The 26,055-nt window shown below is 43.9% G+C and overlaps 1 protein-coding gene across 8 annotated transcripts in view; it reads left to right on the forward strand.

The window, feature by feature from the left end:
- The first annotated feature begins 1,946 nt into the window (after window positions 1-1,946).
- ATP2B1 (ATPase plasma membrane Ca2+ transporting 1) overlaps window positions 1,947-26,055 on the forward strand; it is a 62,968-nt gene continuing 38,859 nt past the window's right edge. For 3 of the 8 annotated variants that reach the window (XM_042792145.1, XM_042792138.1, XM_042792144.1), the window contains exon 1: window positions 2,525-2,620. The gene's annotated coding sequence lies outside the window, so the exon portion shown is untranslated. The other 5 variants (XM_042792142.1, XM_042792143.1, XM_042792141.1 and 2 more) reach the window with 5 other exon arrangements.

Raw genomic sequence — 26,055 nt, forward strand, 5'->3', positions numbered from 1 at the left:
CCTCAAATATCAGTGCAAGAGGAACATTAAACAATAACAATTTTGTGCCTTGAAAAATGTATCCACTTAGAGAATTCCACCATAACAGCATCTCAAAAAATTGGTATGTACCTCTCCCACCTTTGCTTCCTCCCTGCAAAGAAAAGAGGATATTATTCCCATTTCGTAGACAAAGAACTGAAGCACAGCCTACCTACCTTCCCTCAAGACAAAAGGAAGCAGGTACAGACATGTACCCAAACTGCAGTGACTTAAACATATCATCTCCTCCTTAGCTGTACCAAAGCTAATTCTGTCTGCATGAGAGCTAGGAGATACAACAGAACTGTGCAGAACACATCTGCCAGTCTTATAAAGCTGTAAGGAGAAACACAGCTTCCAAGTGCCTGGGGAAGCCTCGCTGAGCTGCAGTGGTCAGTGCAGCGGCGGGTGCTGAACTGCAGACAGAATGTGAGAGAATTTGGTTTATATGCATTCAGATAGTTTCATATTCTCCTTCTGGGAAGAAATGCAAGAAATCTCAACAGAACAGTCTGCAGGATTGCTTACCTCAGTATTTTGATTTTTCAATTGACCTCTAGATATAGAGAGGTAAGGTAGTATTTTTAGCAGTATCCAAAATGATCAGGAGCCATTTAATGCTCACAGTCTCTTTTGATTGCCTCTCTTGAACAAGGAGAAAAAATGTAACAGGCATTCAGGTAAGAAAGAAAGAGACAATGAAGCTCAGGCAAGCCATGGTAATAACGTAGTTAGGATGATTTCTTTATTTGCCAGTCCTTGTGGGCTGTTTTGTGCTGACTTCATCCTGTTGCTTTAACCCTCTAGGCTCTGCACCACCTCGGGTCTGCAGCGGTAGTGATACACGAGCTTCTCCGTTACATTTCTTTTGCAGCCCTGGCTCTGGCAGCAGTGGGGTTTGCACGGTAACAAAGGAGAAGCGGGGTGTTTATGGCAGGCTCAGAGAACCTGACAGCCTGGGGCACAGCTGGCCGGTGATTCCGGTGAGATGCCCGACAGAGGGGCGGGTAGGATGTCAAAACAAGGCTCGAAAGAAACACACAAAGGGGCTATAGAATTACGCGTGGTTTATGGATGGGGATTTTTCGGGGGGTGGTGGGGTGTGATCTACTGCATTGGACGAGAACTGAAATCAGGGTCTTTTATTTCCAGTTGCTTGTTCCAGCGTCTCCCCGTTCAACCCACTTGGGCTCGGGCGTTCATCACCCCATTTATTTTTCTTCCTCCAGTCGAAGCGCCTTCGACTGGAGACAGGGAGGTGCTGAACTACCCCCACCACCACCACCACCCACACACACACCGTTCCCGTCCCCCCGCGGGCGACGCCAGGGTTCCCCGAGAGGCGGGCACGCCCGGCGGGAGGCTGGCCCCGCCGCTCCCCGGTCCCCGCGCGACGGGGGCCGCCACACGTCCCGCCCGCTTCACCCCCGCAGCCGCAGCGCCTCGCCCAGACTCCGCCGGGCGCCCGGCGGCCGCCGCTAAGAGGCCGCGAACGCGCCGCCGGTGAGGCCCCCGCAGGCACCGACCCGGCGCTCGGCACCGCCCGGCTGCCCCCGGGAGCGGCAGCGGGAACGGGGACGGGAACGGGGGGGGGGGGGGGAAACCCGTGAGGCAACGGCGCCCCCAGCCCTGGCGCCCCCGCCCCCCCTGGGGCAGGGGAGGACCGCGCCCCGCGCGCCCTGGCGGGCCGTTAGGGCGGCCCCCGTGCGGTCACGCCTCCCCCCTTGCGGCGTCGCCCCCGCCCACCGGGGCAACCGGCGCGCCCCGGCCCCGCGGAGCGGATCCCGCCCTCGCGGGACCGCGACCTCTCCAGCCGCCGGGGGATCCCCGCCCCCTCCCCCGAGGCCGCCCCCGGCCCCGCGGGCGGCAGGACCCACGGGCGGGGGGACGGACGGGCGGGCGTACGGACGGACGCCCCTCTCCGCCCCCGCCCCGCCCCGCGGGATCCGCTCGTGGCAAAGTCACCGACCCCCGGAGCCCGCCGGGCTCCATCAAACGCCGCGGCCCCGCCCGCCGACGTCATGGAAACAAGCGCGTCAGCCGCCCGCCCGCCAGTGGCGGCGCGGGGGGGGCGGGGAGACCCGCGGGGCCCCGCCCCCCCGCGGGCGCCGCGCCTATCGCGGCCCCGCCCCCTCCTCCCCCATTGAAGACGCCGCATGTCGGGACCCCCCCACACCCCCCCCAATGCCCCTTACCCCGGCCGCGCGAGGGGGGGCCCCGTCACGTGACCCGGGCGGCGCGTAGGGGGGGACGGACGGACGGACGGCAGGGACCGGCGGCTGCGGCACCGGGCGGGGAGGGGGCGGCGGGAGCGGACAAGTGAGTGACCGCGGCGGGCGGGCGGGCAGGGCGCAGGAGGAGGAGGAGGAGGCGGGAGGAGGGAGGACGGCTGCGCTCCGCCCTGCCCCGCCCCGCCCTGCCCGGTGGCGCCCGGCTCCTGTAGCGGTTGCTCTGCGACGCCGGGGTTCGGCGGGCGCGCTCGGCGCTGCCCGGTGCGTGCGGGGGGGAAGGAAAGAAGGAAGGAAGGAAGGAGGCGGGAGGGCCCCGGGGAGCGGCGGCGGCAGCGCCCGCGGGGAGGGCGAATCGCTGGTTCCTGCCGGTGAGGCGACGGAGGCGGGGCGGGCTGTCCGCGCCCCCCCCCCCCCCCTTTTCCTCCTCCTCCTCCTCCCCCGGCTCTCCCCGCGCCGGTGCCCCCTCCCTCCCTCCTTCCTCCCCAATTCGTTCGCCGCTTCCCCTCTCCCGCCCCCTCTCCTTCCCTCCCCCCGCGGCCGCAGGGCGGGGGCGGCGCGGCGGGGCCGGCCGGCCGTGGGCAGGGCGGGGAGCGCGGGGACCTTGTGCGCTCGGCGAGCGGGCGGCGGCAGGTTCACGGGCGCCTCGTCCCGGCCCCCGGCTGGCGGCGGCGGCGGCGGGGTCGGCCCCGCGGCGCCGAGGTAAGCGCGGCGGCGGCTTGGGGCGGATCTCCCCCCGGCTGGCCGGAGCGGGCAGCGGCGCGGCGGCAGGTGCAGCGTTTGCTCCGCTCCCGCCTGCGGGGCTGCGGGCCGTGGCCGGGCTCTCCCGGGGAGGCGGTGGGCGGCGGGGCTGGGTGCGGCGGGGCCGCCGGTGCGGTTGGGTTGGGTTGCCGCGCTCCCGGGCTTTCGCCGGTTTTCCCCGCAGGTAACCGGAGCGCGCACCTGGCCGCCCGCCGTGCAGCCGGGGCGCGGCGTGACCTTGAGGGCAGCGGATGCGGGGCTGAACCTCCGCGGGGAGCGCAGCCGCCGGGCGCGGGGCCGCCGCCGACCCCGGGGCCGGGCAGGGCCGGCACGCCGTGGCCCCGCAGCCCCCGGCGGGAGCGGACACGCCGCGGATTAAGGTGGTGCTCGGCCCCCGCTGCCCGCCGGGTTAAGTAGCCGGGATTAGCCCGCTGCGGCTGCACGACACCGACAGCCCGGGCGCCTCTCCGCCGCCCCGCGGGGGCCGGGAGCCCGGCATCCGCACCCGCGCAGCCTCCCCCGCCGCCTCCTCCTCCTCCTCCTCCTCCCTCCTTCCCTCCCTCGCCCGCCCGCCCGCCGCGCCCCCGGGGCGGTGTTTTTGGCCGCGGCTGGGTCGTACGCCGCTCTCCGTCGGAGCGGGCGGGCTGTTTTGATTTATCGATGCTTGGTCGGGCTGCTCATCGACCGGCGCGGGCGGGGAGGGGATGCGGCGCCCCTTCGGCAGCCGGGAGCGCGGTGGGAAGCGCCTCTAACGGCGGCGGCGGCGGTGTCATCCTCGTCCCGGCGGTGCGTGTAACCTTTGGATGTGGCACCACGTGAGTTGGGGAGCGGGCCGGGGCCCGGAGCCGCGGCCGGGGACCGGAGGAGCGGAGCGGGCGGGTATTCGCGCCGCCGCCTTGCCCGGGCTTCCCGCCGGGCTTGTCGGAGAAGGCTGAGGTCGGAAGGATTGAAGGTTTCGGGAGGAAGGTCTGATGGAAAGCTGTCGGGTAGAGGTGGCCGTGTGGTCTCGGGGAACGTTTCTTGCCCCGCTGCGCGAGTCGGGGTTGCCGGGGGCGCGGGGGTGTCAGCCTGAGCCCGGAGAAGCATTTGGAATTCGGGAGCTGTGGGTGAGTCTGTCCCAGGTTTTTCAACCTGAGGGGCAACCTATTTGCACCGCTGTAACAGGAGTCCATGCGGTGCTATGCATGTTCCACACTCGACATAAATCCTTACTAATATTTAAATGCTTTTTTACGTTTCGCTTTTAAACCGTATGAGAAGGGAAGGGTGGGAAAGAAAGATGCACTGTAACAGAATTTCGGGGGCTTTTCTTCTTGTCATTTTAAGATCCCCATTACAGAAATCTTTACATATCTATTACATAGAGCGTTCTTAAATTTGTAACTTCAGGTGCTGAGGCTTTTTTCTCAAGATCTGTTCAGAAGGACCTGGTGATAACACCTTATGCCTTGTCTTAAACTGTCATTCTGAGAATGTGTTTGTACTGTTTTCTGGCTTAACGGCGTTTGAGGGGTGACTAGATAGGTGAATATTCAGATCATGTCCCTTCTTGGAAGTGGAGTCCCAAGCCAAATGTACCTGTGAAACATGTCTTGCTGGGAGCAATCGCTAATGGTACAAGACAACATTGTTGGAAGTAGAGTGCGCCTTCGGAAAACCACTGTGTGTCCAAAAAGCTGCTGCATCTTAAAACGCTTGTGGGTTCTAATGAATTTGAGTTGAAATAGTGTTTTTAGGTGCTTGAAAAGATCTTGGCTAGATAACTTGCCAACTCCTTAGTTCGTCATGCAGTGTGTTCAGAAGGTGGTAGCTGTAGCTATACCCATAGCCAGTGCCATTTTTTTTTTCCCCCTGTTTGTTGGAGCTTTTCAAGGATTTGTTCCAAACACCACAAATTGTGAATTCCAACAGAAGTAAACTTGTGTATCTTTAAACTATTGGCTCTTTTGGCAGGAATAGCTTCCAATGTACTAGGACTTTAATACTTATGGCATAATGAATGGAAACTCTCTCGGTGTCAGTGGAAAAAGTGGTCACTGAATTCAGTGAGGAAAAAAAAAAACTCCTACACTTCAATGTGAAATTTTTGGTCTGGAACAGCATCCTTGGGTTGTTTGGTGCATTGCTTCTGTTTCTGTTCAGTTATGGTAACCCACCCAGGTTGGGTTATCTGAAGAAAACGGGGATCCTGTGTTGTGTACAGACACTTGAAGGTTTTCTCAATCAATGTTGCTATCTTGCTGCTGAACTGCAACATTACTACTTCAATTCATTCAAAGAAAAATGCTGCTTACAATGTGGGTAACTGAAATGATATAAGTCAAAACTAATTTGAAAGGGAATTGTGGCTGTACTCTGTATACACACATAGAGTGACTCACTATTGCATATTAAGCAGACGTGTTTGGGAACTTAAAGCAGAAAACAGACTGGTGTCACATTTGCATTGGGTAAACTGTGTATTGGTTTCTTACAAAGTCACATTACATCCAGATAATGATATAAGCAAAGGATCCCCATTTGTGTAATATGCAGTCAGCTAATAATCCGTGAGTGATCCTACCAATTAAAATGCTCTGCAGTCTAACATAAGAACCTCGTTTAGAAAGTGACTCTTTCATGTACCACAATATAGAGAACTTCTGTCAGCTGTTAAAATTGAGAACCTCCAAACCATGTTGTGGAAGCTTAACAGGAAGCTGAGAGGCTTGTAAATGTCCTGCAGCTCAGTCATGAAGGTGTAGTAATTATCTTTTTTTTTCTTTTTTTTTTTTTTCTTTTTTTTTCTGTTTGAGTTCATTCGGAAAAGAAGAATATGATAAACTGGAGACAGTCATAAGATGAAGATAATAAGAAGGAAGAAACATAGGTTGGATCTGCTGAAGCCACCTCAAAAATGGATGCTTTGGAAGAAATAACTTTGCTAATATTTAAGATTTTAGAGCTGGGAACTCAATATTAACTGACAAGTTCAAAATAGCAAAGCAATCAATAACATGCTATAGCAAGCAAGTCTCCCTTGACATAAGGGTGGACAAGATAACCTAAAGTATCTTCTAACTCAAATTTCTTCCATTAAGGTAGACTAAATATTAATGGCACTGAGCATTCTTTACCACTGAAATGTGACCTCAGTGATGTCTTTCAGTGTTTGAACTGTTTATTTTAATATATGTTCTCTTCTGTTTTTAAAAGGAAAAATAACACTAGTGCAACAAGGATGCACATTTTGCTCAGAGCTGAAGTTGGGTTTCAGTTAGCAAAATTTAATCTAATGCAGAATAATGAACAGCCATGATTAGCCCAGGGCATTTAAATGTAAATATCTTTAGAGAAGTAAGGAAGACTACTTGAATCTATAGCAGATTTTTTAATAGAAATGCATGCTTACTTTCCTCCAAACGGATCAATAAAATTGCAATAATATTCTTAAATTTGTACTCTTTAGTATTCTCAACTTGTCATAAAATAAATAATAATAAAACCTGTTAAAAGCTGCTGTTCAGGAGATAATGATCTTTCTCTGTACAGTATTTTAATTAAAAATTAGATAAAATCTAGGGATGCAGTATTTTGTCAAAAAAACTACTATTGGCTCTGCTTACTGGCTTGCTATAGTGTGTTCAACAGTCTCAAGTAGGTTTATTTTTTTTCAAACCTCTTGAATTTTCTCTTGAAGGCATCATTTTTATTTCTCCCTAGAAAGTTAACTGATTGAAGAACAAGGAGGGCAGTGGACAAGAGGTGACACTGTTGCCTGTTAGAAAAGTGAACCTTTGGTTTATGTAGAGGATGGGTATTTCTAGGAAGCATTAAGAATTACTAACCCAAAATGACTTGTCTTTAGATTTGGATTTCTTCACATTTAAATAACTGTCACTAATATTAGTTTTCCCCTAGCTTTGGCTTCAAATAGTTGAAAAAAACGTATGTGCTGATTGTAAGCAGAGTGATTAAAAAATAAGGAAGGAAGGATTTCTTTTGTTTGTGAAGCCCCCCAAATGTATCACCGTGTAAAAACTAAAAATGTGTTCAGCATCTCTGAAACAGACCAGTTGTGTGCAGAAGATGGAAGCAATGATAATACGTAGTATAGAAGGAGGATTTCTGGGAGGTGACATGTACAGTGGAGTCAACAGGCAAAATACTAGACTAACCCATCTTGGAACAGTCGCATCTTTTCACACCAAATGTAATTTCAACACAAGTACGTGGTAGCGTCCAGTATGTCTTTTATTTCTAAATTATCAGGCTTTCAAATACAGTTTATAAAATTCAGTTTCTCGTTTTCATGACAGGTTTCACTTTATATGAACAGTAAATTTGAGGGATCTGCCTGTTCAGGCTATTCATATTCCAGTAAACATTATGAAAGTCATTTCTGCTGCCACTTATAAATCTTATTCTAACTGACAGATGACAGCAGGAGGTGTTATTAGTTTAATTTTGGTGAATTGCAAAGTAGGCATGAGGCTTTCTCAGTTGGTATTTCAAAGGTCTGGTGGGAGAAGAAATGTAAAGAAAATGTAGGAGGCGTTTTAAAAAAAAAAAAAAAAAAAAAAGGCCAGAAATAGCTCTGAAAATAAATCCAAATTCTTTTTGTCCAGTAAGAGATAAGATGTAGCATGCTGTTACAAGACAGGCAAATAACATCTGCCTTGCCATTGGAGGGGAATGGACTGAGGAAGCGGGTATACCCTCCCCTTACTGCTGTTTGCAACTGTATTGTGCAGTTAAGGAGCGCATGGATGCACTTTGAGGAAGACAGAGTTGATAAGCTTTGGTGCTGGCCACTAAGTCTGGCTGGTTTTGACACTTAAAATATAACCTGTCTCAGCACCAGGGGTAATGCTGGCTTATTGCTGGCTATTTTCCGATACTGCTTTGGAAGAGAGACCTAGGTAAGTTCCTGCTTGGCCCTCTACTTATGGTGAACTTCAGTGGTCTGCATGTCTCAGGTTGTTTTTATTTTTAATATTGCTTATGAGCTAGATGCTGCCTTAATTCCCAGTGAGCACAGGAAACACCATGTTCTTAAAACACACTTCTGCGGAGCCTATCACTTGTAATCTGCTACCCTTACTTGTGCCCTTATATTCACAGAAAGATAAGGTGGCAGCAGGGAATACAACCCTATTGGGTTCTGACCACTTGGTGTACAGTGTCTGGTCTACGAAGAGGAGGTCTGGGATGTACCGTACTCTGCATAGTCGATAGCAACAAACCCCATCTCAAGGCAGAAAAGATGATTCAGCCACTCTTGCTTTAAGCAGCTAAATTCCTGGGACTCAACCCAGTGTTCGCAGTGGTGTCCTATTTTTCTGCTTGTCTTGTGTTTTCATTGAGACTCGAACTTTGGTATTCATTTTGAGTCCAATTTGACCTTAATCACCTTTGCAATACATGCACCTTTTCACTGGAGTGTTACAAATGTACCCTTACACAGCAATCACACAACCTTTTTTGCACTTACTCAACAAGTCACTGGAGGCTTGTCCATGTGGCTTTTTCAGGATGGCTTCTGTGTCTATGCAAATACAAGGATGTGTTGCTCACAGTGTGTACTTTGACTTCCTGAACTACTGCATTTCTAATAAAATCAAGATGTCTTGAGTCTTGTATGATAACAGATTTTTTTATTATTATTAAAAAAAAGTAATATATATGTATATTGCTGTATGATAGAATAAGCTTCATCTGTGAATCAGATCAGAGTATCTATCTGGATTTAAAACAAATCAAAAACAACTGGTGGTTCCATATGGGGAAAGGAGGAAGTAGAGACATTAGTTGTGTTTGATGGATTTTTTTCCAACATAGTAGGAATTAGACATAGTGCTATGCTCTTTGTGGAAATAAGGAGCTTAGCCACTAGCAGTAAAGTCCTGTAGCAACTGCAAACTTTTTTTTTAGGAATACTTGTAGAATATTCTAAAAAGTTAAGAGGGTGGCCACAGTGACTTCAAAAGCTTGGAAAACATTTGGTTTTGTATGGTAGGTGTTTCAAGAGATGGGAGCCTTTTAAGTCCTGATCAAAAGACTTGTTAGTCACTTCTGTTAACATGTTTGATCGCCTTTTTTAATATTCCAAAGTTATGGCACACTTTTATGATGGCTTTCTGAAGCTGTTGTGTTGATCAGAATAATCTAAGAGGCTGTAAGGACACTGAGACAGCTTCATTTGTATTTGCCTTTTTGACTTCTCACTGTGAGGGGAAAGTTTCATGGGATGGCTGAGGTGACCTGGTAGCTACTTCCATTTCCACCCTGTCCTGGTCTGCTCAATAACTGCCCCCTCCTTTGTGCCCTCGCTGCACCAGTAGATGATCTGTATTACACAGTGCTTGGGCACAGACTGGGCTCTCCAAGATGAGAGGTGACGTTCACACAAGGGAAGCAGCATGAGTCTTCATATCGGTGGTGTGGGAACGTTTCTCTTTGCGCAGTTGTCGCTTGAAACCATTCCCTAGAGAGTATTAACCTTTTCATGCAGAAGAACTGAAGTTATTTTTCTGACAGTAGATTGAAGAGTAGTTTGACTACCAGCCTTCAAGTAATGGTTTTCCAGAAAAGATTATTCGGATCTATCCATAAAGATCTTTGTACTAAGTAAAATACTAAAAAATATTACAACACATTAGCTGTGTGCCTATGTGGTGTCTGATACTGCAGTGGAGGAAGTGAAAAAGTACTTGTCATATTGTGTCCCCAAACTAGCTTTATGAGGCTTTTACTTAGGTAAGACTGAGGAGATAGTAACAAGAAATGGGTAGAAAAGATGACAAGTATTGTTAGCTCTTAAATTAGCTGAGAAAAGGTGGTATTTTTGAACCTCTCCTGGCTATTTAGATATAGTAGAGACTAAAGCAGGATCTTAATATGCATACTGAGCAGGAGCTTCTTCACTTCCATTTAGGTGCTACTGCTGTCACTGTTGATATTGCACTTTAAATTATTTTACGTCGCTTGGGTCTGCCAATTTTTCTTCACTCAGGAATTAAACTGGTGCAAAACTTCATGAAGCCTATGGAATACAGTGCAAATCAATACTTAAATTAAAGCAGTGTCTAGCAGCCTCACTCTGGTGAGGTTGTATGAAACATGAAATGATTTAAACTGGCTGGCAGAACCTGTGCCAGGTGGCTTTCAAATGTGCATAGTTGAGACTGACAGCTGGGGAGGGTAGGGAAGGTGCTCTACCACTGCTAACACAGTGGTAGCACAACTGCTTTACCTCTGCTTTATTAACTCAAGTAATTTCAGCTTGTGTTCACCTACTTCAGCTCTGCAATCCATGTAGTTAACAGCGATTTTCTCATTCTACAATGAGCTTGCTTTTCATAGTGAAATGTCTTAAGAGCTCCACAAAGTCTGATTTCAGATGTGTGTTTTGGCAATAGGTGAATCTGGTTATGGTGACTCTGCAGATCCAGGGGTTTGTTTTTAAACTGGAGCTGTATTTCTAAAGAGAGTTGGAAGACATTTGGTAATAAAGCACTAAATTATCTAGGAATTGAGAAAAACATGATCTCTTACCTTTTGGTTTTTTTTGTATATGTGTTGGTTTCTGTCAGTGGAAGTATTTGTAGTAGAGCTATTCTTCAGATGGAGACAGCCGTTCATGGGGCATACTAGGTTACAGGAACCTTTTGAAAGGTCTTTAGTGCAAACATGCACTTTCAAAAATTAAATACCAGCATATAAAGCAGTGGCACATACTAAGGATACCATCTGCTTTGTGAGTGAACAGTTCACATGTGGCTTTCTTTTCTTCCTTGTTGATTCTGGTGTTGCTGGAAACTGGGCAGCAATACCTCAAACTGTATAACCAAAACTGTTCAGAAAAGGTTGTCTTGGTTATGCAAAGTCTGACACCCTAAAGCTGTGATGTGAACTTAAGCTACCTCAAAGCACATGAGATCAGTGTACCAGATGGAAAAATACAAGGGGTGGATGCTTGAGGGGAGTACTTTATATTTTCTGGGAAGATACTGTAGTAACATTTTTGGTAAGTGGACTACTCACTCCAAAACTGAAACACTGAATTTGCATAGGCTCAAAGCTTTATGTTCTCATTTTGTTGTCAAATCTAAAGCTAGAGAAATTAATATGGAGAATAAAGCTATGGGCAAAGTATTTTGGACAAAGTAAATACATGTTACTTTGAGGCAGTGATCATAAAACAGGCCTGTTTCAAGCTTCTGATGGGAGCTGCCGAAGGCCCCTCCTGAATGTTACTGAACCAGCAAAGTAAAAACACTACTGAAGGGCTTTCATCTTCACTGCAACATTTGCAAGTCGCTGGAAATGCTGATGGTGCCCGGTGCTGGGTTGTGGTGGTAGGGCTGCTGGGTGGTCAGGATCCCTGGGGGTGAGGGTGAATGAGGAAGCTGGGGCTGCCTCGGCTGCCTGGTGCCTGTCCCCCTGTGGTGGGGCTGGAGGAGGAGGAGGTCTGTACGAAAGGTCCTGGCCACCCCGCTGGTCAGGGCAGCCTGAGTTGGCAGCGGGGTGGTTCTGTGCTGGTGTGGACTGGGCTGCAGTAACAAGAGAGTGGCCAGTGGGTTATTGTCCTCCATAGCTCTCGCAAGGCCACGTTTAAAATTTTGTCATGTTTTGCACCTCTCCTGACAGAGAGAGGCAGTCAGAAGGTCCCTAAGCCAGTTAGGGGCTGTCCTGTGGTATGCAGGCAGATGTTGAGTGAGGTGGCTTTGCTTGACCTAGAAAGGAGAAGGCTAAGGAACGACCTTCATGACAGTCTTCGATGGGGCCTCATAGCGAAGGTGCAGCCAGGCTCTTCTTTTTCCTAGGATGAACATGGGGGTGAGGAGAAGAGCTTCCATGATTGACTTGAGCTGGGGAGGCCTGTGCTGCGCTGGAATCTGTCCCTGTCATCCGTGTGACCTTCAGGAGGAACCGCCGGTGTTCCTGCTGTCTTCCTTGTCACCGGTTCTCATCTAGGGCTGTCCCCTGACCTTGAGGTCAGGTGAGCATTGGTGCTGGCACAGGACTGTACCCTCTGGCAGTAGCGTAGGCTCGGATATTCCTAAACTAACTGTGAAACCACATCCTTCCTCTTGCATGTGCCTGCTCTGACATGGTAGTGCAGCTGCTTGATGTGTGAGTTCAGCCCAGCCGACTGCACTTAACTTCTACAGAACAATCCTGGCCGCTTAAATAAACATCTTAAAAAAACCACTGAAGCCAGTCACCCTGGGCCTCTTCTGTTGTTGAAGAGACACAAGCGCATCTAAAATGAGATTCACGTGAATATGTTAGATCATGTCCTAGATGGTTAAAATTAGTCTTTTGTCAGAGAAGTTATAATATATCCATTGCCTATTTTAAAAAAAAAAAAAAAAAAAAAAAAAAAAAGAGCCTGAAGTACCTGCCTTAGATATGGGTGTTGCCATTTGGTCAGGTAAATCTTACATGTGATGGAAGGAGTGTAAACTTTTAACCTGTGGAATGTAAACAGGCTTCAGAACTTTAGATAGGGACCTCCAGGTAGTGAGAGCAGAAATGGATGGGGAAGTGCACAACTTCAGAATTAGTTTCTAAAAAAGCTCTTGTGTCTGCTGCATGCTGTCGGTTACTAATTATTGAAGTACTAAATCTCAGGGAGTGATTAATACTGGAATCAGTAGTTGTTCAGCTGTGTACTAGGTGCAAGGCCTGCAGCTTTTCAGGTTAAAAACTGAGATAACAACAAACTTCTGTAGATCTTTAAAGGTAGCTGTAGTAATTTTAAAGTGTAAAATTCTGTGGAATTTGCTGTAGAAATTTATTCAAGAAGACTGCTCCAAACATACTCATGTTTCAAGGGGCTTTTCAGTACCTCCCCACACCCTACCCGTTCCATGTAAATGTTTTAACTTGCTGATTAGAAGCCTAATGTCAGTGTCTCAGGTGTAAAGGATATTATATAAACATAATTGTTTGGGAGCTTAATGAGGTTCCAGTTGCATGATGAATTAGAGTTGTGGTGGCATACTCAACCAGTAAATTACTGTGTGAATTTTTGACATTCACCTTGCTTATGCCACCTGTCTATGACTTTGTAGTCATAAATTCAGTCACATCTTTTAAAAAATGCATCTTTCCTTCAAATGTGGTTTCACATTTACTTGACTCAAGCAGGTTCAGTGTAGTTCTGTACCCTATTTTGAGTTGGCACTGGTATTGGATTATCTGTGTGGTTGGTCTGGTTAGATAATCAGTCTGCCTGAAAAACAGCATTTTTTCTTTCTCAATCATCTTCTCATGTGACAACAGTGAGGCTTCTGCAGACACAAGAGACAACAATAACTTGGGAAGGGGCAGGATGATCACAGTGGCCAGGATGCATCCTGGTACTTGGGCATCACCATGTTTGCGATGGAACAGATGGGGCTTTTCCTGCTGTGCTTGCCCTACATAAAACATACTGAGCAGCCTGGCCAGAATCCCGGGAACCAACCAGGCCCAGCGTGCAAATAGGGAATACTGCTGGAGCCCTCAATTTCAACAGCAAAACAGTGAGGTGCTGTCATCACATGCTGAGGGAGAAACTTTGTCAGCTGTATAATATGCAACCATAAACTCTGTAAGATGGAAACCAGTTTGGCCTATTGACCATTTAGTGAATCTACTATTTGAAAATGAAGCTGAGAAGTGCACACCACTTTCCTGTGGAAGTGGGGAGCAGACGCAGCCATCTAATTTGCTGAAGGGTGGTTCTTCTGTTTTAAAAACTTGAAACAAGTGAAGGCTAAATTCCATAGCTACAGGCACATTCTTCTTCTTGGGTAGGTAGTAATCAAAATCTAATGATTCAAGCTGTCAAAGCTTTTTAAAGTTCATGTGAAGTTTAAGATGATGGAAATTTATCTTTTCTTTGGAAGGAGGAGAGTGTTTTGCTACTCTTCTAGAGCTAGAGGACATTTTGAGACTGAGGAGCTCATCACATTTACGTAAACTTTTCATATACAAACTTTTAAATAGTGAAGCCCAGAAATAGCCACCCAATAAAATAATTTGATGAATGCTTAAGATGGGCAAGAATTTTGTATTACCTTAGCCTCTTACCAACAAGTTGGGAAATACTAACTTTATTTGGAAAAAAAAAAAAAGAAAAAAATCTTGTCGAAATTTTGCAGTCTAAACAAGGAAGGAGTGTCTGTTTGTGGAGTTTTTGCCAGGAAGGTATGTTGGCTTAGAGCTTAGTGTTCACCTCCACGAGATGGCAAAAAGCTATCAATCTGTCCGCTTAAAACCTGTTCCTCTTTCAAACTGTTTCCAGAGCGCTGCTGTGTCAACACCATTCAGTCGTAATTGCGAGCTCCAAAGCAGGCTGATCAATGGAAATGCTAAATAAAGCATCAGAGCTCTTGCCTCAGAGGATGCATAAAACCAGATGTGCCAGTAGAGGTGCATGCCTTTGCAAACGGCAGCAGAAAGGTTAGCTGTTTGTTACCTTCCAGTCCAATACCGCTCTGCACCTTCCTGGCTCCTTTGCCGTGAGTCGTCTTGAACTCTTGAGTTTCTCGACTTTTCTTGCCAGTGAAGCTGCTTTTCAAGAAATGAACAAGCAAAATGGTTTAGCTTTCCTGAAATTGAGAAACAGCACAATCCACGGGAATAAAACCTGTTGATTAGCTTGAACTGTAGCTATGTAGTGGGATGGTTTTGACACGTGAAGCATCAGGCTTATGGTACTTGTTAGGACTGTTAAGAGTTGATCCTGCCATTTTTGTCAGATGTGAGACTTTGACATGTAACTGCAGGTTGGGGATCAGAAACAAAACACCAACTCTACTGGCCATTGGCATACATGTCTCTGAAAGCCTGAGGAAGTTCTTGGCATGCTTTAAACTAACCGCATTAGGTTTGCAGGCACAGCTCTTTTAGTGCTTTCTTACAAGGTATCTTTTCCACAGCTGATAAGTAAAATGATGTCTGTACTCCCTCTGCTGGCTCTGCAAAAATAGCTTTCGTGAGCTTAAATAGTCGAGTAGCACCTCTTACAAATACACCTGTGTGAAATTCTGAGTTAAAAAAAGTTTAATGAATGAAAGAGGGATTTTCCTGAAAAATGGGTCAACAAATAGTTACTGAAAGCTAATCAGGTGTCTCAGATGCTATCTCCTGCTATAATGGTAAACACTGGTGTTGTATATACCTTTGTAATTGTAGTCTGGTCTGTTTTTGTGTATCAATGATTGGATGAGGCTATCCAAATTAAGATTCCAAATACTTGTACATCTAGTCATACATCTGAGCCTTGTTTTTATAGTTACTGTGTGCCATATGTACATAAAGAGGTATGATGTCTGGAAGCCTCCCAAAGGGAAGAGAACTTATATCCTTCCATAAATTACAGTGCTCTGTACATATATTAGTTTATTCTGAGACTACTGGTTTTCTTCCTATGTGAAGAGACATTGAGTACAAAAATTCTTAGCCGGAATGGAAGAAGTTCAGACCTCAAACAAGGTCTTGGTATAGATAGGTGTTACGTCCATAATAAAGACAATTGCTCTTGAAAGTCAACAGACATCTTTACAATCCAATGCAGTTGATTCTGTTTTCTTGTTTTCTGATACTATTACTCTATTATACTACTATTCTAGTTATTTTTGTTTTCTGGAATTTAAGGATTGTATAACAATTTCAGAGGACTGGGAGAATAACTACCCTGCTATACTGGTCAGTAACTGGTCTGAAGCTAGATAAGTGGAATAACAAGCCAAACTGCCTTTTTAGCATTAGCTAGTTCAGTATATCTCTGAACAAGAACCCCTGAGCCTTGTGATGTGGAGAGCATGGCTTCTGGTTGCTAAGTCTGAGGATGTTTTCTGGCTTTTCATGCGTGCAAGGTGCATTTCCTGGAAAGCATGGTCTTTTGTCCAGATGTCTGCTTCTGTAATTCATGACTGTCAAATATTTCGGAATGGTAAGACTACTGTGCAAACCTTATTTAAGAATTCAGTCCGACCAAACACTCTGTGGTTCCTCCTGTTAGATTTCTCTTTGGGTATACCTGTGGCTATCTGCAGATGTCTTTAGCCATTGCTGCACTGAGAACAGACTGCTTGGTGGTATAAAAGCAGGCAGTTGCCCAGGCGTTCACACAAAGGTTAGAACAAGTCTTCCTCTCACAGCGAGTGTGTTCCCCCCCTACCAAATATCCTGCTCTTCCAGTTTTTCCCTTTGGGCATGCTATTGTGGATTAAAGTCTTGAAGTTTAGTCCTTTGACTTGGATATCCCCCACTTATGATCATAATTTAGTTTTACTGCCATGCTCAGTAGTTTTTGTTTTAATGTCCAAAGTTGTATTTTAATAATGTTCATGTTAGTTGACAAGTAAATCAAAACTTGTAGACCTGCATAATACAGTCCATAAAGTTTAGTTTAGTGATGCTTGCCTTGGACCCTAATCTTGTCAAGCAAGAACAGCTGAGGATTCTCAGTGCACAGGGAAATGCTTCCATTTTCTAGGAAAGCCTAGCATATTTTAGAAACCTCCAAGTTAAGGAGTCAGAGTTTCCTAATCTTAAAATAGCTTAAAATAATAAAGTAGCTTAAAATAGCTTGGTTTGGGCTTTCTTTGAGCAATTTTGCTGTGAGGCAATTGTTTAAATACTTGAAAATATTTGCTCAGTGGAAAATACTTCTTGACAGCTAATGGCTTATTTTAATAATAATTGCTCAACAACAAGGTAATGTTTTAGTAAGTACCTACTTTTTGAGTTTTAAGGAAGAAAGCTGTCTCAAAAGCTGTTTAGTCTTAATTATGTGCATAAAACATCATGCCTCAAACTAGATTGTGGTTTTGACAGACAGCTGTGTAACTTCCTAAATTACTCCTTCACACTTTGTTGGATTCTGGATTCTGACTGTATACTGTTTGATCACATTATTCTGACCATATACTGTTTCATCACATTGATAAGTTCCTTTAATTAGATAACTGCTCTAAACTAATACCAGCAAAATAAAATATTAACACCACCCCCACCTCCACCCCACCGCCCCTCCCCCAAAAAAACAAACCAAACCAAACAACAACCAAAAGACAACAAACAACAAAACCAAACCAACTACCACCCAAATTTCATGCTGTTTTGGTTAGAGGGAAAGATTTCAATCTTTCAGTGAATACATGTGCAAAAATCTGTCTTTTGTAGCAGGAGTGCAGCACACCAAGAATCAACTTGCTATTAATAGTCTAGAGAAAGCTACTAGCTTTTAATATCAAGTCTACAGGTGCAAAATACAAAATTACATGTAAATGTTCAGTGTAAATGTATGTTTGTTCTGAGGGTGAACTGGAAGCACTGTTTATAAGCTGTGCTGCTATGCTTGTGAATGTTAAACATACCAAGGATATTCAGGATTCTGTTGGTATAAATTTGTGTCTATTTTAAAGCATCCCTTTCCTCCAGAAAGGGAGGAAACTGAAAACAATGTTGTAAAATGCTGGAAGTAGAATCAAAGTAAGAATTTAACTAAACATAGATTATAGACCATGGTAGAATTTGGCTGTCAACCACCTTGACATGGTGTTGAGACTTGAATATGCACATAACTTAAATGAGCCAAGTTCATAACATAACTTTGAAATGAAGTGTATGGTTGTTTTTCAGTGTGTAGGACTCAGAAGTTTCACTTCTTCCTAACCAGTGTTTGGTAGCCTGCCTAGAGAGACCTTATGAAGTCTGAAAGTGTGAAAAATGAGTCTGTTGCTTGTTACTAGCAGACTTCATACTTGCACCAGTTTTTTTTCTAAGTCTTGTCTACCTCAGGTAGGTTTTTTGGAAGCGCTACTGAAGTCTTCCTTAATAATAAATGTTTTCAGATGACTTCTTCCTGTACCCCCCTTGAGAAACTAATTGAAGTAAGTCATTCTTAATGGGACTGAAATAATATGCAGGTTTTTTGAGAACAGTCCTAACGCAGCTGCTTCTCAGCAGTCTGCTTTCTCTTCTCTGTTAGAAATGGAGACAGACTGCTATGTGTCCTTCAAGCTAAAGAGTATTGAAGGTGCTGAGAAACCAGGTGATGGTATCCTGGGAAGAAGACAGGGATACAGGAGGCTGCTTAGGAATCTGTGGAGCAGTGGGAGGCAGAGGGGGAAACTTCTATGCATCTTCCAAAATTACCTCTAGAAAGAGTGAGTCCCTAACTGTGGGAGTGTTGGTAATTCATATTATCTTTTGTTTCATGGTGCTGTGTCACTCTTGTTTCATGGTACTCTGATGATGTTCTCAGTCACTTCCCTCCAATGAGGAAACAGTCATTTCCCTGAGTCTTGCTAACCTCAGGCTAGAGCAAGCTCTCAGCCTTTCTGCTTTACCATTTGCTGCAGTAAGGGAAACTTGTGAGTGGCAGGGGTTAGATTAAAAATGTAATTAGCTTCTGATTTATCAGGGCTTGTCTGTGAGCCCCTACTTGTCTGTATGGGGAAAGAAACTCATGCTGAGCTGAGGTATGCTACAGTCAAACGTATGCAATGGCCCTTTGAGGAAGTTCTTTGGAAATGATGAGCCGGACATGAAAATTTTGATCCGTAAAAGACTTTGTGCATTCAACAGTGGCCAGTTGGAATTAGTCTAACATGCACAAATTCAACAGTTTAGCAGGTTGCTTGAAGTTTGTCACTTGAGTGGAGGAGCTGATATTGCCCTTCCCAATTCGCTTTCTTCAGAGATACTGTATGCTATTGCTAAAAACTAATTGCAGAAGTTGCAGAATGTTACCATGTGCCACTGTAGAATAAGCAAACACTTGTGGGAAGTAGCTTTATGTAGAAGGAACAAAATAGGTCTGACTTAGCTGAAACAGAATGATCTGTAGTCTTCATGGATTGATAGACTCTTGGCCCAGAGAGTCAGCTGCAGCTGAACTCATGGCAGTGGTCTCCCAATTCAGATGCCGTCTTTTGGAAGGAGGAACGTTACCCTTATTGAACTAGCTACTAGGAGTTACTGCTGAGGATTCAGAGCTACCTTAGCAGGGGATTGACACCTCACTATGTATGCCAACGGTAGTGTACGCTCTAGGCACCTGGGCGCTTGCTGGTTTACCACATTATTTCTGATAGCCTTGTGCTTTGATTGGGCAGAGGAGTGAGGGAGACAAATATCTGATCCTCAGCACTGAATTGGTCCAGCTGGTTGCTGTGAAGATTTTTCAAGGCATGGCCTTTCCCTACCTAGAGGAGTAAGCATTGTACTAGAGCTAAATAGACATGTAGTTCACCTCCTAATTTGAATGCTTGCTGTTTAGATTGGAAGCACAACCATCTACAAATTGCATTAGGATCCACTGATACTAGTGAAGAGTTAAGACATTTGGTTTATGGGAAACTGGGAGAGGGATTTCCTCTACTGTGTGAAATAGCACTTTTAAATATTACTATGGTGCATGCCTCCATTTGCATTCTTTTCCCCAGTCACTTTTTTCTCATTAATTAATCATTCAACTGATGTCCTTGTGTTCTCAAAAACTTAGAGAGTCATGCACAGTACAGACCTTCACACCTGAAGACTTTGGAAATTAAGCTGAAATTGTTAATTGCACATAGCCAGTTTGTACAGCAATTATTAAATAGCCTACCAAGACTGAGAAATTAAGATTAATAAATCTGATTGAGCTGTGGTTTGATGGTCTGATTAATTTGCTGTTCAGTTCAAATGGTGTCTGGCCTTGGCAGTAAAATGATGTATCATGGGATTTGTTTAGTGGCATGTCACTTTACCTGAAATAGCAGAGAGAAGATGAACCTTTCCTTGAACAGATATTGTTATCTTAAAGGTGGCAGCAACATAGTTCTATGATGAAGGTGTTCCCAGCATTAGCTGAGTGTGTGTCCCTTAAGTTGGCCTTTATGACTTCTACAAACCAATCAGCTATCCTGGCATTCTGTGGAAAAACTTCTGGGGAATCTGTTGTGGTGACTTGTTCAGCCAGTAGAAGCCCTGATATTTAAATCTTTTGGCTTTATTTTGTGGCTGGGTGGGGGGAGGGGAAAATGCTTTTTGGATGACTGCTTTCTGCACCAGGCTGCTGTGAGTAGCCCACTCTTAGACTGTAGAGAAGTGAAATTCATGGCTGTGATCACAGCTAGTGGGAGGGTGGAGGCGTGGGAACATGTGTGTTGCTTTCTACCTCCTTGGATCTGGAGGGGCAGATTGCATTACTGTAAAAAAAATCGTTCTTAAAGATCATGGAAATGCAGGGAGAAGGCAAGAGCAGTGGGAAAAGGATTAGTTAAGGATGGGGTGCTGAAACTGGTTGGAGTGCTGTGTGTCCCATGAGAGGTGGGCTTAGAGCGGGACTCGAAACAAAGTGCTCTCAGTGGCTGCAGTGAAGGGAAAGAAGAGTAAAAAGACAGAGAAGAGTTTACTGTTCTGAGCCCTGGGTTGCCTCTGTGACTGTTGCGACAGGAGGCTTTCACATAGTCTATTACTTCATTAATGCAGTTGCCAATTAATGTAGGTGGCTTTTCCCAATGAAAAAGGATAAGGGTAGCAGGTGTAAGTTGCAGTGTTGTTAGTTTAAATAATGAGAGCTTCTTCAGGACCTCTGTGGGTGGAAGTATTATGCCCCAACACTGTAGCACAGCCATACCTTTGGTCACCTGAGGATGTGACAAACTTGCTACTTGCATTGTTAGATGTACGAAGTGCTATGGTGGGAATCTCAGCTTTGTGCCTGCTGTCTACTAACAGTGCTCACACACTCCCTAAGTTAAAGAAACAAACTGCCAAGAGAGGAATTTATTACCTTTTTATTGAATGGGATTGTCATGTAACTCATACTGATCACACAGCATTTAATTCATCATCATTCTATGGACATCAATAGTTATACTTTAGTAATGCTTAAATATATGCAAAAAACTTCAAACCAGCAACCAACCCTGCATAAATGAGAAGGCTTTTTAAAAGGAATGGCTAAAAGAGCAGGAAAGTGCAGGCAGCCTGAGAACTTAGCCTTTAAGTTGGTGTCAGACTTCAGAAAGATCAAAAAGTATAATCATGAGGAAGGACCAGTTTTGAAACTGGAGATGTGCCTGAAGGATAAAGTAGTATGTAGCCTTACTAAATGGTAAAACATATCAGATAATACCATGAGGCTTAACTTACTGAAGATGCTTCTTGTACTGTACCAGAAAGAGGAGGGCAACTAGAATGGATTAGTGAGCTAAGCTCTCAAAATTTATCAAAAAAGAGCTAAAGAGGTGATGAGTATAATCATAATGAAGAAGTCTGCAAAAGATTACACATCTGTGTTCCTTGCAAAGCCATACAGTAGATTTCCAAATTCAAATGTTGGGGTTAAAAACCAAACAAATAACAAAAAAAAAAACCTGAATCTCTTCTTGCCATCACCAGCAGGAGCAGCAAACTTGTGCAGTAGTTCTGAAAGAGCTACACAAGTGTAGACTAGTCAAGATATTTGAATAAAAAAAAAACTTTGGCTTCTTAGGAACAGAGTATGGCAAATGTAATTAGAGTTTTTTAACAGAGTTTTTTCAGAATGTCTCTTTAACCAGTTTACTCGGTGTATTTCTGGCAAGCAGGGATTAGTGACATGCAGGGGAAGCTAGCATAGCTTTCAAATTATAAGTTTTTCAAGAAGTAAGGCTTTCTAAGGGTTTGAGAATAAAGATAAACTGTGTTCTTGTATTTCCAAAAGGCCTTTGAAGAATCTGAAGATGAAGGGTCTTAAATGTTGCAGGACAGGAGGGAAGCTGCTTAAACTTTTGTCACAAGAGGACAAAGCAGATATCCAGTTTAGAATCATAATGTGTGCTCGTTGAGACGGGTGACCAGAGCTGGGATTTTTTATTTTATTTTTTTTATTTTCCAAACCATTGCTTGACAGAGATGATGATTCTGAGGATCATAAGTGGATGATTTACCACATAAATGTTACTATTTATATATTACGTGCTTACTGTTCAATAAGTTTATAGACTATTTCATAGTACTGTTTCTACATAGCAGTAAGCTAGTCCAAGGTAGCAAAAAATCCCTTAAAACTTAACCTTCTAATTTAATTTTGCTGCCCTCACTACTAGGAGGGAGTCAGTCATATGCAGAGTGACTTTATGGAAGTAATTAGGCTTAATCTCATTAGGCATAAATATTTTGTAGTAGTTTTAAGACTCATTTTGTATTTCTCTTGAGGTTTCTTGAATACTGAAAGAATCAGACAGTGATGGACTTTTGCCTTTTGCTTGAAGGCTCGTAGCTCTGAAGAGATTTTGGCACTTCTTTAATATTAGGAGGCATGATTACAGTCAAAAGCATACCTCTCTGCTCTAAATGGATATTTATATGAAAAAATACTTTTCTGGGAGAAAAAGGGGGAGTGTTCAAATCAGGGTGAGATGGTAAATGTCTCTTTTTGGCTGAAGTGCTATATGCAATTTAACTTGAATATGTTTTAATTTAAATGGGTGTGACATTCTGAAACAAGGTTTCTTGTGTTAAGAACTCCTGAAGTTGACTTGGAGCTTCAGAACAAAAAAAATTCCACTAATGCTGCTTACTGTCTAATGATTGGGAAGGGAAGAAAATCATTGCTCAAACTGACAGAAGCAATTTCAGTGGTATGCATGTATGGTACTGTGGGAATTGAAAGATGGAAGTAAAAATAGAGGAAACATCTGAAATGTGTGTTTAGCACAAAAGATATTGGAGGCGGGGTTAAGGAGAAGCAGCAAAAATTAGAGGCTTTGTGAAAAAAGATAAAAAGATTTCTCAAGGCAAGTGATATACCCGTAGGAATAACTGTTATGAAGGAGTCAGCTGCTCTTTTGCTCTGAGTCATAATTATTGTCAGAACTGACCAGCTGGATGTGTTGTTACAGGCACGCACTAAGCTTTAAATGCAGCAAGTGACTGAAATCCAGGAATCCAATTCCAACTCTGGGTGAAATTTGGTACCATCTCACTTTCCCTTTACTTGAAACTTAGCTGCAGATAATGATGTCATATACCTCATTTAACACATGCGTGTCAGGTTTTGTGACTGGAATGCATCCTGTAATTTGGGAATGCAAGTAAATTCTGTTGTAGACTTATGCATAATTTTAAGTAGGATGCCATGCTACCATCTCTTTCTGAAAAACTTCAATTTTTTTATATTGTAATTTGTCAACATGTTTTTGATAAGTATTGATGAGAAGAGTTGTAAATTGTTCCTGAACTTGTGAATATTTGTCAGTGGATGACTTTATGGCACAAAAAAAAAAAAATATCTGCTTTTAGGGTTTTATATATAAGGTATTAATGTGACAGACCTGTTAATAGAACTTACTTTACAGCATAATTATCCCAAATAAACATTTTTAACCTGAACTGTGCAGGATTAAGAGACTTCAAATCCTCAATCACCTTATTTAGGACTCAGTGGGTCTGAAGTAAAGGAAAATAATGATGAGCATTAGGCAAATATATTTTTCTTGCATTTTAAACACCAGTAGGTGGAGCTTTGTGATATCCCATGTTTGTCTTCAGCTATCAGCCACCTTAATCCAAATTTTGGCAGCTCCACTCATCTCAAGTTATCTGAGGAAGCTGACACACACAGTAAATGCATTTTAAGTACTTGAACATGGTAGAAACAATGCAGAATGGGAGAGTCATGTCTAAGTTAAAATGTTTTTTCTCTGGGATTATAGTTTTAACTTGGAATTGTCTGGTATTATAAACAGTCCTGTCAAATTTAGCCTTTTTGTTTTAGTTTACAATGTCATTGCAAAGCAAAAAGTAGAACCTAGTAAAAGGAAATACTGACAAGGAAGTTTGAGGGCCTGCAGGTAGAGAAGGAAAAAGGTGTCTTGAGCTGAGTGGTGATCAGAGCTGTGGACTGTAGGAGACCCTTCAAGACATTGCTCTGTTAATGAATATCTGGAATGAGTAACTTCTGCTTCCAGAAGAGTGTTTTAAGTAGTTAAAAACTCAACTCTTCTGCATAAGTTTATCTTAAATTGTTTGACTTTTTGTAGACAACTCAGCATTGTAATACAAAATGGGAGAGTATGAAAGCCTAGTATTTTAAATACATGGGACACTTAATGCTTTCTGTAATGATGATTGCACTGGTTTTGCTCTCTAGAGCTTTCTAGTTTGTCTTAAAGTCTGATGTTCCTTGAAAGGGTTCATAGGTTTTTCTGAAGCCCTACTTGTTGTTTCAGTTTTTGGTATCTATTCAGTTATCTCATTCAAGTTAAAATACCTTAAATTCAGAAAGCTAACAATTAGTTTAAGCTTTTGATAAAATAGTTTTCCTACTCAGACTATTCTATACAGCACTTTCCAATCTTGTTTCTTAATCCAGCTGTGACTTCAGTTGGAGTTGACTTGCTTTGTGACTGAGGAAAGGCCATGGCTTGGAAAAGGCAGGGGAGTACAGGTGTCCATGTTTGATGGCATAAGACAATGTCTACTTGCTTGCTGAGCTCCTTGCAGAGGCTGTGGAGTGAGCTGCTTTGTAAGAGTTGGTCATGTTCTTCCTGCTGTAATAACTCACCTTCAAAACACTTAAAATTTTCCCTTGCTGCTACCAAAATAGGGGGGAAATGATGCAGGAATCTTTTGCGTAAACATTACTAATTTGTACTACCTAATTGACTTCAGGCTACTGAAGTCCTAATTTGTTAGCTATCATTTCAATAAGAAATAATTTGAGGTCTTAAGGCAAAAAAACCCTACCACTGAATGAAACTGTTAGTACAGAAGTGTCAATCGCAGTGGGCAGCAGCAGTCTTTTATATGAAGTGTGATAAATATCAGTGTTTACATCCACTGCAAGAATCTAGGAACAGCAACCAGTTTTTATTTCAGTTAGGAGAGTACATCTGCCTCTGAAGAGATTAAGTTTCAGAATTAAATCAGATTTCTCTTTGAAAACTCAGCAAAACTCATAACCTTTGAATTTACTGTTTATAACACTGGAGTTATAATAAGGGAAATTTGGCATTACAACACTGTTGGGTACATTCAAGGCTGAAGGTGATGTATTAAAAACTTCGTTGTGGAATCTCTTCCATGACCGTGCCCTCTCCTCTTAGCTCTTCAAGCTACTTGTGATTGTCTGTTAAGCCAGGGTCTTTGAGATGCTTGCACTAAAACAGTGGCATGTCACTGCAATGATTTAACTCCTGGAGTTGTTTAGTTGGGCACATTTTAACATACGGGATAGTGACCTGTAAATGCATACTGTTCTGTGTGAACCTTTTGTTTTATTAGCACTCATTCATATTTCTTGTGAAGCAGCTGTTAAGTTTCTGTAGTCTTTCAAGTAGGTATGAGGGTCTGTCTCTTAAAGTAAGAAAACTGACCCTCCAGAGCAGGCAACCTCAGACTTTTTCAGTGTGATTTCCAGGTCACTTTCTCTGTTACAATTACTTTCCATTATAATATTAAGGACAACTTTTTTTTTTTTTTCTCCCTAAGGAAAAATGTCATGTGATGGCTTGAAGCTGTGGAACATATCCGGTGCTGTGGGTTTCAAACTGAAGTATGCAAAGACGTATTATATCTTTCAGTATCTTAAAAGCTGTTTTTTTGAAACAGATTAAAATGGCATGACAACTGAAACACATGGGGACAGTTTTTGTCACTGCAACCTCTTGGTATGTAGAACTGTCTGGTCTTCATTGAACTAATTAGATTAAACAGAGGCTTTCCTGAGATAATCACTTTGCAAGCCTTTTCCTATATTACAGCAGCCAGCTTTAGTGTGTTGTTGAAGGTCAAATGCTAGTACCAGCTAATGCCTATTATCTGAATGCATAGTGTTCAAGCAGATGTATAAATTGAACTGAATGACACAGGATATATAACTGCTGGAGCTTTGACTCTTGAGGTATGAGTTTACTTAGCTGTTTTAATTTTCTTAATCAAGATCAAAATGCATTTCCTGTAGGTTGGTAAAGCAAGTACTAAATGCAAATTCAGTAATAGGAAAGTCTTGGATAGGGGTCAAAGGGATACAAGGTCCTGTGCATCTGGGTAATCATAATTATGCCACTCCTAAAACTTGGCTGTTTGCATTTGATTGTCAGTG

Source organism: Tyto alba, unplaced genomic scaffold (genome assembly GCF_018691265.1).
Source record: "Tyto alba isolate M040663 unplaced genomic scaffold, T.alba_DEE_v4.0 Super-Scaffold_2, whole genome shotgun sequence".
NCBI lineage: Eukaryota > Metazoa > Chordata > Aves > Strigiformes > Tytonidae > Tyto > Tyto alba.